This window comes from Oncorhynchus kisutch, linkage group LG7, assembly GCF_002021735.2.
Source record: "Oncorhynchus kisutch isolate 150728-3 linkage group LG7, Okis_V2, whole genome shotgun sequence".
Taxonomy (NCBI): domain Eukaryota; kingdom Metazoa; phylum Chordata; class Actinopteri; order Salmoniformes; family Salmonidae; genus Oncorhynchus; species Oncorhynchus kisutch.
Genome location: NC_034180.2, coordinates 54,287,161 through 54,304,660, shown reverse-complemented (window position 1 = coordinate 54,304,660; position 17,500 = coordinate 54,287,161). Strand labels below are relative to the sequence as shown.

General features: G+C 48.9%; 1 protein-coding gene across 10 annotated transcripts in view; it reads right to left on the bottom strand.

Moving 5' to 3' along the window:
- Positions 1 to 17,500, bottom strand: part of smoc1 (SPARC related modular calcium binding 1) — a 170,224-nt gene that overhangs the window by 114,360 nt on the left and 38,364 nt on the right. The gene's annotated exons all lie outside the window — the stretch shown is intronic.

Here is a 17,500-nt window from a genome sequence, read left to right as displayed (position 1 = left end):
AGGCCTGGAGAACACAGCCAGCACAGTTAGGCTTGGAGAACACAGTCAGCACAGTTAGGCCTGGAGAACACAGTCAGCACAGTTAGGCCTGGAGAACACAGCCAGTTAGGCCTGGAACAACACAGCCAGTTAGGGCTGGAACAACACAGCCAGTTAGACCTGGAACAACACAGCCAGTTAGACCTGGAACAACACAGCCAGTTAGACCTGGAACAACACAGCCAGTTAGACCTGGAACAACACAGCCAGTTAGACCTGGAACAACACAGCCAGTTAGACCTGGAACAACATAGCCAGTTAGGCCTGGAACAACACAGCCAGTTAGGCCTGGAACAACACAGCCAGTTAGGCCCGGAACAACACAGCCAGTTTGGCCTGGAACAACACAGCCAGTTAGGCCTGGAACAACACAGCCAGTTAGGCCCGGAACAACACAGCCAGTTAGACCTGGAACAACACAGCCAGTTAGGCCCGGAACAACACAGCCAGTTAGACCTGGAACAACACAGCCAGTTAGGCCCGGAACAACACAGCCAGTTAGACCTGGAACAACACAGCCAGTTAGGCCTGGAACAACACAGCCAGTTAGACCTGGAACAACACAGCCAGTTAGGCCTGGAACAACACAGCCAGTTAGACCTGGAACAACACAGCCAGTTAGACCTGGAACAACACAGCCAGTTAGGCCCGGAACAACACAGCCAGTTAGACCTGGAACAACACAGCCAGTTAGGCCCGGAACAACACAGCCAGTTAGACCTGGAACAACACAGCCAGTTAGACCTGGAACAACACAGCCAGTTAGGCCCGGAGAACACAGCCAAGGCAACACAGCAGTTAGGGTGGCACTGTGTTAGGTATAGACCACCTCCCTCTGTTAGAGGGGCACTGTGTTAGGTATAGACCATCTCCCTCTGTTAGGGGGGCACTGTGTTAGGTATAGACCATCTTCCTCTGTTAGGGGGGCACTGTGTTAGGTATAGACCATCTCCCTGTGTTAGGGGGGCACTGTGTTAGGTATAGACCATCTCCCTCTGTTAGAGGGGCACTGTGTTAGGTATAGACCATCTCCCTCTGTTAGAGGGGCACTGTGTTAGGTATAGACCATCTCCCTCTGTTAGAGGGGCACTGTGTTAGGTATAGACCATCTCCCTCTGTTAGAGGGGCACTGTGTTAGGTATAGACCATCTCCCTCTGTTAGAGGGGCACTGTGTTAGGTATAGACCATCTCCCTCTGTTAGGGGGGCACTGTGTTAGGTATAGACCATCTCCCTCTGTTAGGGTGGCACTGTGTTAGGTATAGACGATCTCCCTCTGTTAGGGGGGCACTGTGTTAGGTATAGACCATCTCCCTCTGTTAGGGGGGCACTGTGTTAGGTATAGACCATCTCCCTCTGTTAGAGGGGCACTGTGTTAGGTATAGACCATCTCCCTCTGTTAGAGGGGCACTGTGTTAGGTATAGACCATCTCCCTCTGTTAGAGGGGCACTGTGTTAGGTATAGACCATCTCCCTCTGTTAGGGGGGCACTGTGTTAGGTATAGACCATCTCCCTCTGTTAGGGGGGCACTGTGTTAGGTATAGACCATCTCCCTCTGTTAGGGGGGCACTGTGTTAGGTATAGACCATCTCCCTCTGTTAGGGGGGCACTGTGTTAGGTATAGACCATCTCCCTCTGTTAGGGGGGGCACTGTGTTAGGTATAGACCATCTCCCTCTGTTAGGGGGGCACTGTGTTAGGTATAGACCATCTCCCTCTGTTAGGGGGGCACTGTGTTAGGTATAGACCATCTCCCTCTGTTAGGGGGGCACTGTGTTAGGTATAGACCATCTCCCTCTGTTAGGGGGGCACTGTGTTAGGTATAGACCATCTTCCTCTGTTGAAATATACCTGCCTGGCAGACACCAGTAAAAGCCTAATTGTAATACAGTACAGGCTGTGTATACAGTACAGGCTGTGTATACAGTACAGGCTGTGTATACAGTACAGGCTGTGTAATACAGTACAGGCTGTGTATACAGTACAGGCTGTGTATACAGTACAGGCTGTGTAATACAGTACAGGCTGTGTAATACAGTACAGGCTGTGTATACAGTACAGGCTGTGTAATACAGTACAGGCTGTGTATACAGTACAGGCTGTGTATACAGTACATGCTGTGTATACAGTACATGCTGTGTATACAGTACAGGCTGTGTATACAGGACATGCTGTGTATACAGTACAGGCTGTGTATACAGTACAGGCTGTGTATACAGTACAGGCTGTGTAATACAGTACATGCTGTGTATACAGTACGAGACAGAGCTGAGGCAGAAGACAGAACAGACCTACAATGCACATTCAGCATGGATAGTAGCGCCCCGGAATCATGTATCCAAAATGACACCCTATTTCCTACATAGGGCCCTGGTCAAATGTAGTACACTTTATAGGGAATATGGTGCTGTTTGGGACAAACCCAATGTTTTAAATCAGGAAGGATGGAGGAAGCAGACCTGGTAGCATAAGGAAGGCCAGAGGGTCGATGACCTGGTAGCATAAGGAAGGATGGAGGAAGCAGACCTGGTAGCATAAGGAAGGATGGAGGAAGCAGACCTGGTAGCATAAGGAAGGATGGAGGAAGCAGACCAGGTAGCATAAGGAAGGCTGGAGGAAGCAGACCTGGTAGCCAAAGGAAGCCCGGACGGAAGCAGACCTGGTAGCATAAGGAAGGCTGGAGGAAGCAGACCTGGTAGCATAGGGAAGGCCGGAGGTTGATGACCTGGTAGCATAAGGAAGGCTGGAGGAAGCAGACCTGGTAGCATAAGGAAGGATGGAGGAAGCAGACCTGGTAGCATAAGGAAGGATGGAGGAAGCAGACCTGGTAGCATAAGGAAGGATGGAGGAAGCAGACCTGGTAGCATAAGGAAGGCTGGAGGAAGCAGACCTGGTAGCATAGGGAAGGCTGGAGGAAGCAGACCTGGTAGCATAAGGAAGGCTGGAGGAAGCAGACCTGGTAGCATAAGGAAGGCTGGAGGAAGCAGACCTGGTAGCATAAGTAAGGATGGAGGAAGCAGACCTGGTAGCCAAAGGAAGGCTGGAGGAAGCAGACCTGGTAGCATAAGTAAGGATGGAGGAAGCAGACCTGGTAGCCAAAGGAAGGCTGGAGGAAGCAGACCTGGTAGCATAGGGAAGGCTGGAGGAAGCAGACCTGGTAGCCAAAGGAAGGCTGGAGGAAGCAGACCTGGTAGCATAGGGAAGGCTGGAGGAAGCAGACCTGGTAGCATAAGGAAGGCTGGAGGAAGCAGACCTGGTAGCATAAGGAAGGCTGGAGGAAGCAGACCTGGTAGCATAAGTAAGGATGGAGGAAGCAGACCTGGTAGCATAAGGAAGGCTGGAGGAAGCAGACCTGGTAGCATAAGGAAGGCTGGAGGAAGCAGACCTGGTAGCATAAGGAAGGCTGGAGGAAGCAACCTGGTAGCATAGGGAAGGCTGGAGGAAGCAGACCTGGTAGCCAAAGGAAGGCTGGAGGAAGCAGACCTGGTAGCATAGGGAAGGCTGGAGGAAGCAGACCTGGTAGCCAAAGGAAGGCTGGAGGAAGCAGACCTGGTAGCATAGGGAAGGCTGGGAAGCAGACCTGGTAGCATAAGGAAGGCTGGAGGAAGCAGACCTGGTAGCATAAGGAAGGCTGGGAGGAAGCAGACCTGGTAGCATAAGTAAGGATGGAGGAAGCAGACCTGGTAGCATAAGGAAGGCTGGAGGAAGCAGACCTGGTAGCATAAGGAAGGCTGGAGGAAGCAGACCTGGTAGCATAAGGAAGGCTGGAGGAAGCAGACCTGGTAGCATAAGTAAGGATGGAGGAAGCAGACCTGGTAGCATAAGGAAGGCTGGAGGAAGCAGACCTGGTAGCCAAAGGAAGGCTGGAGGACGCAGAAGCTGACCTCTACTTTTGGCTGAAACTTTAGCGATCTTCAAAAGCACCTCAAAATCAATCCAATGGCAAACATTCTGTATAACGGGATCCTTCCTCTCCTCTCCCCTCCTTTCCTGCACTCTCCCTCTCTCACCCTCTCCTCTCTTCTGCTCCTCTCTCCTCTCTTCTCCTCCTCTAACCTCCCCTCTCTCCTCCTCTCCTCCTCCTCTCCCCCTCTCTCCTCCACTCCCACTTTCCCTCTCTCCTCCTCTCCCCTCTCTCCTGTTCTCCTCTCCTCATCTCCACTCTCTCCCCCTCTCCCCTCTCTCCCGTCTCCCTCTCTCTCCTCTCTCCTCTCTCTTCCTCTCCCCTCTCTCCTCCTCTCTCCTGTTCTCCTCTCTTCTCTCCTCTCCTCTCTCCTCTTCCCCCCTCTCCTCCTCTCTCCTGTTCTCCTCTCTTCCTCTCCCCTCTCTACCCTCTCTCCCTCTCTCCTCTTCTCCCCCTCTCTACCCTCTCTCCCTCTCTCCTCTTCTCCCCCTCTCTCCCTCTCTCCCCCTCTCCCCTCTCTCCTCCTCTATCCTGTTCTCCTCTCCACTCTCTCCCATCTCCCCCTCTCCCCCTCTCTCCTCCTCTCTCCTGTTCTCCTCTCACTCTCTCCCCCTCTCCCCTCTCTCCCGTCTCTCCCTCTCAACCTCTCCCCATCTCTACCCTCTCTCCTCTTCTCCCCCTCTCTCCTCCTGTCCCCTATTCTCCTCTCCTCATCTCCACTCTCTCCCCCTCCCCGTCTCTCCCCTCTCCCACTCTCTCCTCTTCTCCCTCTCTCCCCCTCTCTCCCCCTCTCTCCTCCTGTCTCCTGTTCTCCTCTCCTCATCTCCACTCTCTCCCCCCTCCCCGTCTCTCCCCTCTCCCACTCTCTCCTCTTCTCCCCTCTCTCCCCCTTCTCTCTTCCTCTTCCTCTCCCCCTCTCCTTCTCCCCCTCTCCCCCTCTCCTTCTCTCCCCCTCTCCCCTCTCCTTCTCTCCCCCTCTCCCTTCTCTCTTCCTCTCCCCTCTCTCCTGTTCTCCTCTTCTTCTCCCCCTCTCCCTTCTCTCTTCCTCTCCCCCTCTCCCTTCTCTCTTCCTCTCCCCTCTCTCCTCATCTCCACTCTCTCCCCCTCTCCCCTCTCTCCCGTCTCCCTCTCTCTCCCTCTCTCCCCTCTCTCTTCCTCTCCCCTCTCTCCTCCTCTCTCCTGTTCTCCTCTCTTCCTCTCCCCTCTCTACCCTCTCTCCCTCTCTCCTCTTCTCCCCCTCTCCCCTCTCTCCTCCTCTCTCCTGTTCTCCTCTCTTTCTCTCCCCTCTCTACCCTCTCCCCTCTCTCCTCTTCTCCCCCTCTCTACCCTCTCTCCCTCTCTCCTCTTCTCCCCCTCTCTCCCTCTCTCCCCCTCTCCCCTCTCTCCTCCTCTATCCTGTTCTCCTCTCCACTCTCTCCCATCTCCCCCTCTCCCCTCTCTCCTCCTCTCTCCTGTTCTCCTCTCACTCTCTCCCCTCTCCCCTCTCTCCCGTCTCCCCCTCTCTCCCTCTCAACCTCTCCCATCTCTACCCTCTCTCCTCTTCTCCCCCTCTCTCCTCCTGTCTCCTGTTCTCCTCTCCTCATCTCCACTCTCTCCCCCTCCCCGTCTCTCCCCTCTCCCACTCTCTCCTCTTCTCCCCTCTCTCCCCCTCTCTCCCCCTCTCTCCTCCTGTCTCCTCTTCTCCTCACCTCATCTCCACTCTCTCCCCCTCCCCGTCTCTCCCCTCTCCCACTCTCTCCTCTTCTCCCCTCTCTCCCCTCTCTCCCTTCTCTCTTCCTCTTCCTCTCCCCCTCTCCTTCTCCCCCTCTCCCTTCTCTATTCCTCTCCCCTCTCCCCCTCTCCTCCTCTCTCCCCCTCTCCTTCTCTCCCTCTCCCCTCTCTCTCCTCTTCTCCCCCTCTCCCCTCTCCTTCTCTCCCCCTCTCCCCTCTCCTTCTCTCCCCCTCTCCCTTCTCTCTTCTCTCCCCTCTCTCATGTTCTCCTCTTCTCCCCCTCTCCTTCTCCCCTCTCCCTTCTCTCTTCCTCTCCCCTCTCCCTTCTCTCTTCCTCTCCCCTCTCTCCTCTTCTCTCCTCTTCTCCCCCTCTCTCCCTCTCTCCCCCTCTCCCCTCTCTCCTCCTCTATCCTGTTCTCCTCTCCACTCTCTCCCATCTCCCCCTCTCCCCTCTCTCCTCCTCTCTCCTGTTCTCCTCTCACTCTCTCCCCTCTCCCCTCTCTCCCGTCTCTCCCTCTCAACCTCTCCCCATCTCTACCCTCTCTCTTCTCTCCCCCTCTCTCCTCCTGTCCCCTATTCTCCTCTCCTCATCTCCACTCTCTCCCCTCCCCCGTCTCTCCCCTCTCCACTCTCTCCTCTTCTCCCCTCTCTCCCCTTCTCTCTTCCTCTTCCTCTCCCCCTCTCCTTCTCCCCCTCTCCCCTCTCCTTCTCTCCCCCTCTCCCCTCTCTTCTCTCCCTCTCCCTTCTCTCTCCTCTCCCCTCTCTCCTGTTCTCCTCTTCTTCTCCCCCTCTCCCTTCTCTCTTCCTCTCCCTCTCCCTTCTCTCTTCCTCTCCCCTCTCTCCTCATCTCCACTCTCTCCCCCCTCTCCCCTCTCTCCCGTCTCCCTCTCTCTCCCTCTCCCCTCTCCCCCTCTCTCTTCCTCTCCCCTCTCTCCTCCTCTCTCCTGTTCTCCTCTCTTCCTCTCCCCTCTCTACCCTCTCTCCCTCTCTCCTCTTCTCCCCTCTCTCCTCCTCTCTCCTGTTCTCCTCTCTTCCTCTCCCCTCTCTACCCTCTCCCCCTCTCTCCTCTTCTCCCCCTCTCTACCCTCTCTCCCTCTCTCCTCTTCTCCCCCTCTCTCCCCCTCTCCCCTCTCTCCTCCTCTATCCTGTTCTCCTCTCCACTCTCTCCCATCTCCCCCTCTCCCCTCTCTCCTCCTCTCTCCTGTTCTCCTCTCACTCTCTCCCCCTCTCCCCTCTCTCCCGTCTCCCCCTCTCTCCCTCTCAACCTCTCCCCATCTCTACCCTCTCTCCTCTTCTCCCCCTCTCTCCTCCTGTCTCCTGTTCTCCTCTCCTCATCTCCACTCTCTCCCCCTCCCCGTCTCTCCCCTCTCCCACTCTCTCCTCTTCTCCCCTCTCTCCCCCTCTCTCCCCCTCTCTCCTCCTGTCTCCTCTTCTCCTCACCTCATCTCCACTCTCTCCCCCTCCCCGTCTCTCCCCTCTCCCACTCTCTCCTCTTCTCCCCTCTCTCCCCCTCTCTCCCTTCTCTCTTCCTCTTCCTCTCCCCCTCTCCTTCTCCCCCTCTCCCTTCTCTATTCCTCTCCCCTCTCCCCCTCTCCTCCTCTCTCCCCCTCTCCTTCTCTCCCTCTCTCCCTCTCCCCTCTCTCTCCTCTTCTCCCCCTCTCCCCTCTCCTTCTCTCCCCCTCTCCCCTCTCCTTCTCTCCCCCTCTCCCCCTCTCCCTTCTCTCTTCCTCTCCCCTCTCTCCTGTTCTCCTCTTCTCCCCCTCTCCTTCTCCCCCTCTCCCTTCTCTCTTCCTCTCCCCTCTCCCTTCTCTCTTCCTCTCCCCTCTCTCCTCCTCTCTCCTCTTCTCCCCCTCTCCTTCTCCCCCTCTCCTTCTCTCCCTCTCTCCCCCTCTCCTTCTCTCTTCCTCTCCCCTCTCCCTTCTCTCCCTCTCTCCCCTCTCTTCTCCCCCTCTCCCCCTCTCCTTCTCTCCCCTCTCCTTCTCTCCCCCTCTCCCTTCTCTCTTCCTCTCCCCTCTCTCCTGTTCTCCTCCCCCTCTCCTTCTCTCCCTCTCTCCCCCTCTCCTTCTCTCTTCCTCTCCCCTCTCCCTTCTCTCCCTCTCTCCCCTCTCTTCTCCCCCTCTCCCCCTCTCCTTCTCTCCGCTCTCCTTCTCTCCCCCTCTCCCTTCTCTCTTCCTCTCCCCTCTCCCCTCTCTTCCCTCTCTCCTCTTCTCCTCTTCTCCCCCTCTCCCCCCTCCTTCTCTCCCCCTCTCCCTTCTCTCTTCCTCTCCCCTCTCTCCTGTTCTCCTCTTCTCCCCCTCTCCTTCTCTCCCTCTCTCCCCCTCTCCCCTCTCCCCTCTCTTCCTTTCCCCTCTCTCCTGTTCTCCTCATCACCACTCCACTCCAGGAATCTAACTGGGGTTTCTCTCCTCCCTAAAGTATCTCCCCTTGACAGCCATAATGAACAGAAAGACATTGGTCCAGTAGATAAGCTTCCATAATTACCATAGAGTTCTATTAGGAATAGAAGCGTGAAAATTGGCACACTTGTATCATTTTTCACATTGAACATAAAACTGATATAATGCCATTTCAGTAATTCCCCGGGTTCAGTCTGTAGCGTTCCCTATAGGTCAATGGTGAATTATATTGACGTTTCGCGTCAGGGTTTCCACTGTGTTGGATCCACAACATAGCTCAGCATGTTGGTATTAGTTTTGGGTTTCAACCAACAACCAACAACCATATGGTTTTTGTTTTTATCCTTTTATGATCGTTGCGATCATAAAAGGATAAAAACAAAAACCATATGGTTGATGATGGAAGAAAAAACATCAGAAATGTATATTTTCACTTTCAAAGTGCTGTATTAACTATAACCTAAAGTGATGTGTTTCCCTGAAGTCTACTGTTTTTAATGGTATATAATGTATATGATAAACTGACTGAACAAAACATTAGGAACACTTGCTCTTTCCATGACATAGACTGACCAGGTGAATCCAGGTGAAAGTTGTGATCCCTGATTGATGTCACTTGTTAAATCCACTTCAATCTGTGTAGATTGAGGTGTTTAAACCTTGAGACAATTGAGACATGGATTGTGTATCTGTGCCATTCAGATTGTGAATGGGCAAGATAAAAGATTTAAGCGGGTTTGAACGGAGTTTGGTAGTAGTGTCAAGAAATGCAACGCTGATGGTTTTTCACACTCAACAATTTCCAGTATTTATCAAGAATGTTCCACCACCCAAAGGACATCCAGCCAACTGGACACAACAGCGGGAAGCATTGGAGTCAACATGGACCAGCGTAGCTGTGGAACGCTTTCAACACACTGTAGAGTCCATGACGAATTGATGCTGTTCTGAGGGAAAAATGGGGTGCAACTCAATATTAGGCCCTTTTCCCTATGGGCCACATTGCCTATGGGCCCTATTCCCTATGGGCCACATTCCCTATGGGCCAAATTCCCTATGGGCCCTATTCCCTATGGGCCCTATTCCCTATGGGCCCTATTCCCTATGGGCCACATTCCCTATGGGCCCTATTCCCTATGGGCCACATTTCCTATGGGCCCTATTCCCTATGGGCCACATTCCCTATGGGCCCTATTCCCTATGGGCCCTATTCCCTATGCGCCCTATTCCCTGTCTGCCCTGGTCAAAAGGCACCCTATTCCCTATGGGCCCTATTCCCTATGGGCCCTGGTCAAAAGGCATCCTATTCCCTATGGGCCCTATTCCCTATCTGCCCTGGTCAAAAGGCACCCAACTATTGTATAGTAGTTGTATGTTCTATTTGACAATCCAAAATACATAAAGCCACAACAGGCAACCAATACATGCAGAGGACAAAACACACCACGTCAAAGACTGGTTTCCATCCTGGACCTCTATTGGTAGACAAGTGGCTTCAGGGAAAAACAAGTGACATAGTCACTTTGTGCCACTCAATCATTCACAATGTCCATATATATATTTACATATACTACCATTCAAATTTTTGAGGTCACTTAGAAATTTCCATATTTTTTAAAGAAAAGCACATTTTTTGTCCATGGAAATAACATCTGATTTTTAATGGAATATCTACATAGGCGTACAGAGGCCCATTATCAGCAACCATCATTCCTGTATTCCAAATGCACGTTGTGTTAGCTAATCCAAATGTATCATTTTAAAAGGCTAATTGATCATTAGAAAACTATTTTGCAACTATGTTAGCACAGCTGAAAACTGTTGTTCTGATTAACTTAGGGATCAGCGTCCCGTCAACGGGACAGTTGTAAATCATGCAGCGCCTTGTGTCACCATAACATTCTAGAGAAACAACAAATGTCGGTACATATAAGTGTCTTATATTGACTGAAAGCTTAAATTCTTGTTAATTAAAATGTACCGTCCAATGTATAGTATTTATTACTGAGAAAAAATGCCATGCTATTGTTTGAGGAGAGCTCCTAACATCAAAACACTTATTTCACTGCGATAGGTTTGAATAAATTCACCTCTGAAGGTGAAATGTGTACTTACATTTTGAAATCTTGCTCTGATTTATCATCCAAAGGGTCCCAGAGATAACATGAAGTATCCTTGTGTTAGATAAAATCATTTTTCATATCCTAAAAAGGTCCATGTAGCATGCAGGATCGATTTTGTATTTCCACTCGTTCAATTTACAAAGAAAGGAATCTGTGAAAATCTCACCCTAAACGTTGTTTCAACCAGTCAAATCATGTGCGTATTTATTCCTCAGAGATCCTAGAACGCAACCAGACTTCACTATATCATTAGGGGTGTAGTATATCATATAGGACACCATATCAGAGATCCTAGAACGTAACCAGACTTCACTATGTCATTAGGGGTGTAGTATATCCTATAGGACACCATATCAGAGATCCTAGAACGTAACCAGACTTCACTCTATCATTAGGGGTGTAGTATATCCTATAGGACACCATATCAGAGATCCTAGAACATAACCAGACTTCACTCTATCATTAGGGGTGTAGTATATCCTATATGACACCATATCAGAGATCCTAGAACATAACCAGACTTCACTATATCATTAGGGGTGTAGTATATCCTATAGGACACCATATTTGGTCAGAGAGCGATGCCTTCATGGCACGCCGATGACGTGGGTGGTTTTCACTTGAACGATTCTAACTGTGTCAAATAAGCACCAATCGGGGTCAACCAAAGCTAGCTAGATAGCCAATGAGCTGGGATTTGCGGGAGTATCCGGAAACCCTGTATCTGTCGTAAATTGTATCTACTAACCTTGTATGACAGCATGCCTTTTCCTTTTGGACAAATAGTTATGAAGTTATGAAAACGGGCTGTTTTGCAAATGTTGACCTTATGATATGGATACTAATACTGGAAAAGCTGAATCAATGTCCAAGTATACAGATTTTACAATATCCGTGCAGAAAAATGTTATATGAATGCAAATGCTTCACGATTTGCCCAAATGTGACTGGGTGACTTCACACTAAATGTCATATAGTTTGCTCATACTTCAAGTTATCCGTCTGAGTCCTTGCACATACACTGCTGCCATCTTGTGGACCCCATCGGAATTACAACCAGAGTGATGACTAGAATTACCACCAGAGTGATGGCTAGAACTGGCACCTTTCTGCTGCATTTCGAAGATGGTGGTAGAAAATAAACGGTTGCTTTTTTCTTTATTTCCTTCTACCAGATCTATTATGTTATATTCTCCTACATTCAATTCACATTTCCACAAACTTCAAAGTGTTTCCTTTCAAATGGTATCAAGAATATGCATATCCTTGCTTCAGGGCCTGAGCAGGCAGTTAGATTTGGGTATGTCATTTATGCGATTTAGAAAAATAAAAAATAAAAACTGGTCTTCTTTAGATTTGTTGAGTAACTGGAGCATCAGCATTTGTGGGTTCGATTACAGGCTCAAAATGGACAGAAACAAAGTACTTTCTTCAAAAACTCTATTCTTGTTCTTAAAAATGAAGGTTATTCCATGTGAGAAATTGCCAAGAAACTGAAGATCTCCTACAACACTGTGTACTACTCCCTTCACAGAACAGCACAAACTGGCACTAACCAGAAAATAAAGAGGAAAGGGAGGCCCCAATTAGTCAGTCAACCAGTCAATCAGTTAATCAGTCAACCAGTCAATCAACCAGTCAATCAGTTAATCAGTCAACCAGTCAGTCAACCAGTCAATCAGTTAATCAGTCAACCAGTCAGTCAAACAGTCAATCAGTTAATCAGTCAACCAGTCAATCAGTTAATCAGTCAAACAGTCAATCAACCAGTCAATCAGTTAATCAGTCAACCAGTCAGTCAAACAGTCAATCAGTTAATCAGTCAACCAGTCAGTCAACCAGTTAATCAGTCAACCAGTCAATCAGTTAATCAGTCAACCAGTTAATCAGTCAACCAGTCAATCAGTTAATCAGTCAACCAGTCAGTCAACCAGTCAATCAGTTAATCAATAAACCAGTCAATCAGTTAATCAGTCAACCAGTCAGTCAACCAGTCAATCAGTTAATCAGTCAACCAGTCAGTCAAACAGTCAATCAGTTAATCAGTCAACCAGTCAGTCAACCAGTTAATCAGTCAACCAGTCAGTCAATCATTCAGTCAACCAGTCAGTCAACCAGTCAATCAGTCAACCAGTCAGTCAACCAGTCAGTCAATCAGTCAACCAGTTAACCAACCAGTCAGTCAACCAGTCAACCAGCCAGTCAACCAGTCAACCATTCAGTCAACCAGTCAGTCAGTCAACCAGTCAACCAGTCAGTCAACCAGTCAGTCAACCAACCAGTCAACCAGTCAGTCAACCAGTTAACCAATCAGTCAACCAACCAGTCAACCAGTAAGTCAACCAACTGGTTAACCAATCAGTCAACCAGTCAGTCAACCAACCGGTCAACTAGTCAGTCAACCAACCAGTCAACCAACCAGTCAACCAGTCGGTCAACCAGTCAACCAGTCAGTCAACCAGTTAACCAATCAATCAACCAACCAGTCAACCAGTTAACCAATCAGTCAACCAATCAGTCAACCAACCAGTCAACCAGCCAGTCAACCAGTTAACCAATCAGTCAACTAGTCAGTCAACCAGTCAGTCAACCAGTCTGGTCTGATGAATCCAAGATTTGGCCTGAAAGCATCACGTCTGGAGGAAACCTGGCACCATCCCTACGGTGAAGCATGGTGGTGGCAGCATCATGCTGTGAGGATGTTTTTCAGCGGCAGGGACTTGGAGACTAGTCAGGATCAAGGGAAAAATGAACGGAGCAAAGTACTCAGACTTTGCTCCGTTCAGGACAACGACCCTAAGCACACAGCCAAGACAACGCAGGAGTGGCTTCGGGACAAGTCTCTGAATGTCCTTGAGTTGCCCAGCCAGAGCCTGGACTTGAACCCGATCGAACATCTCTGAAGAGACCTGAAAATAGCTGTGCAGCGACGCTCCCCATCCAACCTGACAGAGCTTGAGAGGATTTGCAGAGAAGAACGGAAGAAACTCCCCAAATACAGGTTTACCAAGCTTGTAGCATCATACCAAAGATAACTGAAGGTTGTAATCACGGCCAAAGATTATTCAACAAAGTACTGAGTAAAGGGTCTGAATACTTATGTAAATGTGATATTTCTGGCTTTGTTTCGTCAGTCAACCAGTCAGTCAACCAATCAACCAGTCATCCAGTCAATCAGTCAACCAACCAGTCAATCAGTCCAGTTAGTAAACCAACCAGTTAGTCAACCAACCAGTCAACCAGTCTGTCAACCAATCAGTAAATCAGTCAACCAGTCAGTCAGTAAATCAGTCAGCCAGTCAATCAGTAAATCAGTCAACCAGTCAGTAAATCAGTAAACCAGTCAATCAGTCAGTCAGTAAATCAGTCAACCAGTCAGTCAACCAGTCACCCAGTCGACCAGTCAATCAAATCAAATCAGTCAACCAGTCAATCAACCAGTTGCCAGAGCTAGTCCGTTGGTTCCAAGATGAAATCCTTGTTTCTACGGTCCACAGGACCTTTCTTATTTCACTGACACCTGCTGCCATCTGCCAGCGTCACCCATCAGCCCAGCGAAGTCCAGATAACACACATAGCAATGACCCCACTGACCCCACAGTGAGTCTGATGTACTGCCAGTGCAAAGGAAGAGTATAAAGCCTGGACATACAGTATGCCACATTCATTCAACATCATACAGATCACCAGTTAAAGCAACTATACTGTACATCCCAAATGGTACACTATTCCCTAAATACTACACTACTTTAGACCAGGGCCCAAGTAGTGTACTATATTAAATAAAGGTGAAACAAAAAAAGAAGAAAATATATATATATTTATATACGGAATTGTGTACTATTTGGGAAGAAGACAAAGTCTACAGTGAAGAAAAGACAGAAGGTTATCCTTACATATTTAGGAGACAGTGAGAACTCAACTTTCAATGCAATGTCCAAAATAAAGAGCTTTTGATGCCACTGAGGACCTGGAGATTTAACAGACTGGGAGCCATAGAAGTATGGTTTAACAGACTGAGAGCCATAGAAGTCTGGTTTAACAGACTGAGAGCCATATAGGTCTGGTTTAACAGACTGAGAGCCATAGAAGTCTGGTTTAACAGACTGAGAGCCACAGAAGTCTGGTTTAACAGACTGAGAGCCATAGAAGTCTGGTTTAACAGACTGAGAGCCATAGAAGTCTGGTTTAACAGACTGAGAGCCATAGAAGTCTGGTTTAACAGACTGAGAGCCATAGATTCTGGTTTAACAGACTGAGGGCCATATAGGTCTGGTTTAACAGACTGAGAGCCATAGAGGTCTGGTTTAACAGACTGAGAGCCATAGAGGTCTGGTTTAACAGACTGAGAGCCATACAAGTCTGGTTTAACAGACCGACATCATTAGAGGAGGTCTGGTTTAACAGACTGACAGAGAGACAATGGGGGGAGGGATGGGTGAGGTTTAACAGACTGACAGAGAGACAATGGCGGGAGGGATGGGTGAGGTTTAACAGACTGACAGAGAGACAATGGGGGGAGGGATGGGTGCCTAGTGGTTAGGGTAGCCTAGTGGTTAGAGCGTTGGACTAGTAACCGGAAGGTTGCGGGAGGGATGGGTGCCATCATTAGAAGAGGTTTAACAGACTGACAGAGAGACAATGGGGGGAGGGATGGGTGAGGTTTAACAGACTGACAGAGAGACAATGGGGGGAGGGATGGGTGCCTAGTGGTTAGGGTAGCCTAGTGGTTAGAGCGTTGGACTAGTAACCGGAAGGTTGGGGGAGGGATGGGTGCCATCATTAGAGGAGGTTTAACAGACTGACAGAGAGACAATGGGGGGAGGGATGGGTGCCATCATTAGAGGAGGTTTAACAGACTGACAGAGAGACAATGGGGGGAGGGATGGGTGAGGTTTAACAGACTGACAGAGAGACAATGGGGGGAGGGATGGGTGCCTAGTGGTTAGGGTAGCCTAGTGGTTAGAGCGTTGGACTAGTAACCGGAAGGTTGGGGGAGGGATGGGTGAGGTTTAACAGACTGACAGAGAGACAATGGGGGGAGGGATGGGTGCCTAGTGGTTAGGGTAGCCTAGTGGTTAGGGACTAGTAACCGGAAGGTTGGGGGAGGGATGGGTGCCTAGTGGTTAGGGTAGCCTAGTGGTTAGAGCGTTGGACTAGTAACCGGAAGGTTGGGGGAGGGATGGGTGCCTAGTGGTTAGGGTAGCCTAGTGGTTAGAGCGTTGGACTAGTAACCGGAAGGTTGGGGGAGGGATGGTTGCCTAGTGGTTAGGGTAGCCTAGTGGTTAGAGCGTTGGACTAGTAACCGGAAGGTTGGGGGAGGGATGGGTGCCTAGTGGTTAGGGTAGCCTAGTGGTTAGAGCGTTGGACTAGTAACCGGAAGGTTGGGGGAGGGATGGGTGCACTAATGTTCCTTAAACACTGACAGATAAACACTTCAACAAATAAACAAACCCTTCCAGGAACCACAATACAATCAGTCAACCAGTCTGTCAACCAATCAGTAAATCAGTCAACCAGTCAGTCAGTAAATCAGTCAGCCAGTCAATACAATCAGTCAATGAGGATTGTGTCTGGTAAGTCCCAGACACAATCTCAACTCTCTCAGGGGTTCAACCTTCTGGTAAGTCCCAGACACAATCTCAACTCTCTCAGGGGTTCAACCTTCTGGTAAGTCCCAGACACAATCTCAACTCTCTCAGAGGAATAGATACAGTTGAAGTCAGAAGTTTACATACACCTTAGCAAAATACATTTAAACTCAGTTTTTCAAAAAAAAATCCCTGTCTTAGTTCGGTTAGGATCAACACTTAATTTTAAGAATGTGAAATGTCAGAATAATAGTAGAGAGAATGATTTAATTCAGCTTTTACTTCTTTAATCACATTCCCAGTGGGTCAGAAGTTTACATACAATCAATTAGTATTTGGTAGCATTGCCTTTAAATTGTTTAACTTGGGTCAAACATTTAGCCTTCCACAAGTTTCCCACTTAATTTGGGTGAATTTTGGCCGATTCCCCCTGACAGAGCTGGTGTAACCGAGTAAGGTTTGTTGGCCTCCTTGCTCACACACTTTTTCAGTTCTGCCCACACATTTTCTATAGAATTGAGGTCAGGGCTTTGTAATGGCCACTCCAATACCTTGACTTTGTTGTCCTTAAGCCATTTTGCCACAACTTTGGAAGTATGCTTGGGGTCATTGTCCATTTGGAAGACCCATTTGTGCCCAAGCTTTAACTTCTGATGTCTTGAGATGTTGCTTCAATATATCCACATAATTTTGCCTCCTCATGAAGCATCTATTTTTCTATTTTGTTTAGTGTGCCAGTCCCTCCTGCAGCAAAGCACCCCCACAACATGATGCTGCCACCCCCGTGCTTCATGGTTGGGATGGTGTTCTTCAGCTTGCAAGCCTACCCTTTTTCCTCCAAACATAACGATGGTCATTATGGCCAAACAATTCTATTTTTGTTTCATCAGACCAGAGGACATTTCTCCAAAAAGTATGATCTTTGTCCCCATGTGCAGATGCAAACCGTAGTCTGGCTTTTTTATGGCGGTTTTGGAGCAGTGGCTTCTTCCTTGCTGAGCGGCCTTTCAGGTTATGTTGATATAGGACTCGTTTTACTGTGGATATAGATACCTTTGTACCTGTTTCCTCCAGCATCTTCACAAGGTCCTTTGCTGTTGTTCTGGGATTGATTTGCACCTTCACACTAAAGTACGTTCATCTCTAGGAGACAGAACACGACTTCTTCCTGAGCGGTATGATTGCTGTGTGGTCCCATGGTGTTTATACTTGCGTACCATTGTTTGTACCCATGAACGTGGTACATCCACAGGTACACCTCCAATTGACTCAAATGATGTCAATTAGCCTATCAGAAGCTTCTAAAGCCATGACATCATTTTCTGGAATTTTCCACGCTGTTTAAAGGCACAGTCAACTTAGTGTATGTAAACTTCTGACCCACTGGAATTGTGAAACAGTGAATTAGAAGTGAAATAATCTGTCTGTAAACAATTGTTGGAAAAATGACTTGTGTCAAGCACAAAGTAGACGTCCTAACCGACTTGCCAAAACTATAGTTTGTTAACAAGAAATTTGTGGAGTGGTTGAAAAATGAGTTTTAATAACTCCAAGCCAAGTGTATGTAAACCTCCGACATCAACTGTACAATACCAACCGTAGGAAGGAGGGCCGTTCTTCAACTACCCCATTGATATCTCATGTGCTTTAAAACAGGCTAAACATCAGAAACCAAGAGACAAACAGCTTCATGTATCAATACATAACCAAGGCTATACTGGCCACAGTGTGAAGGTGT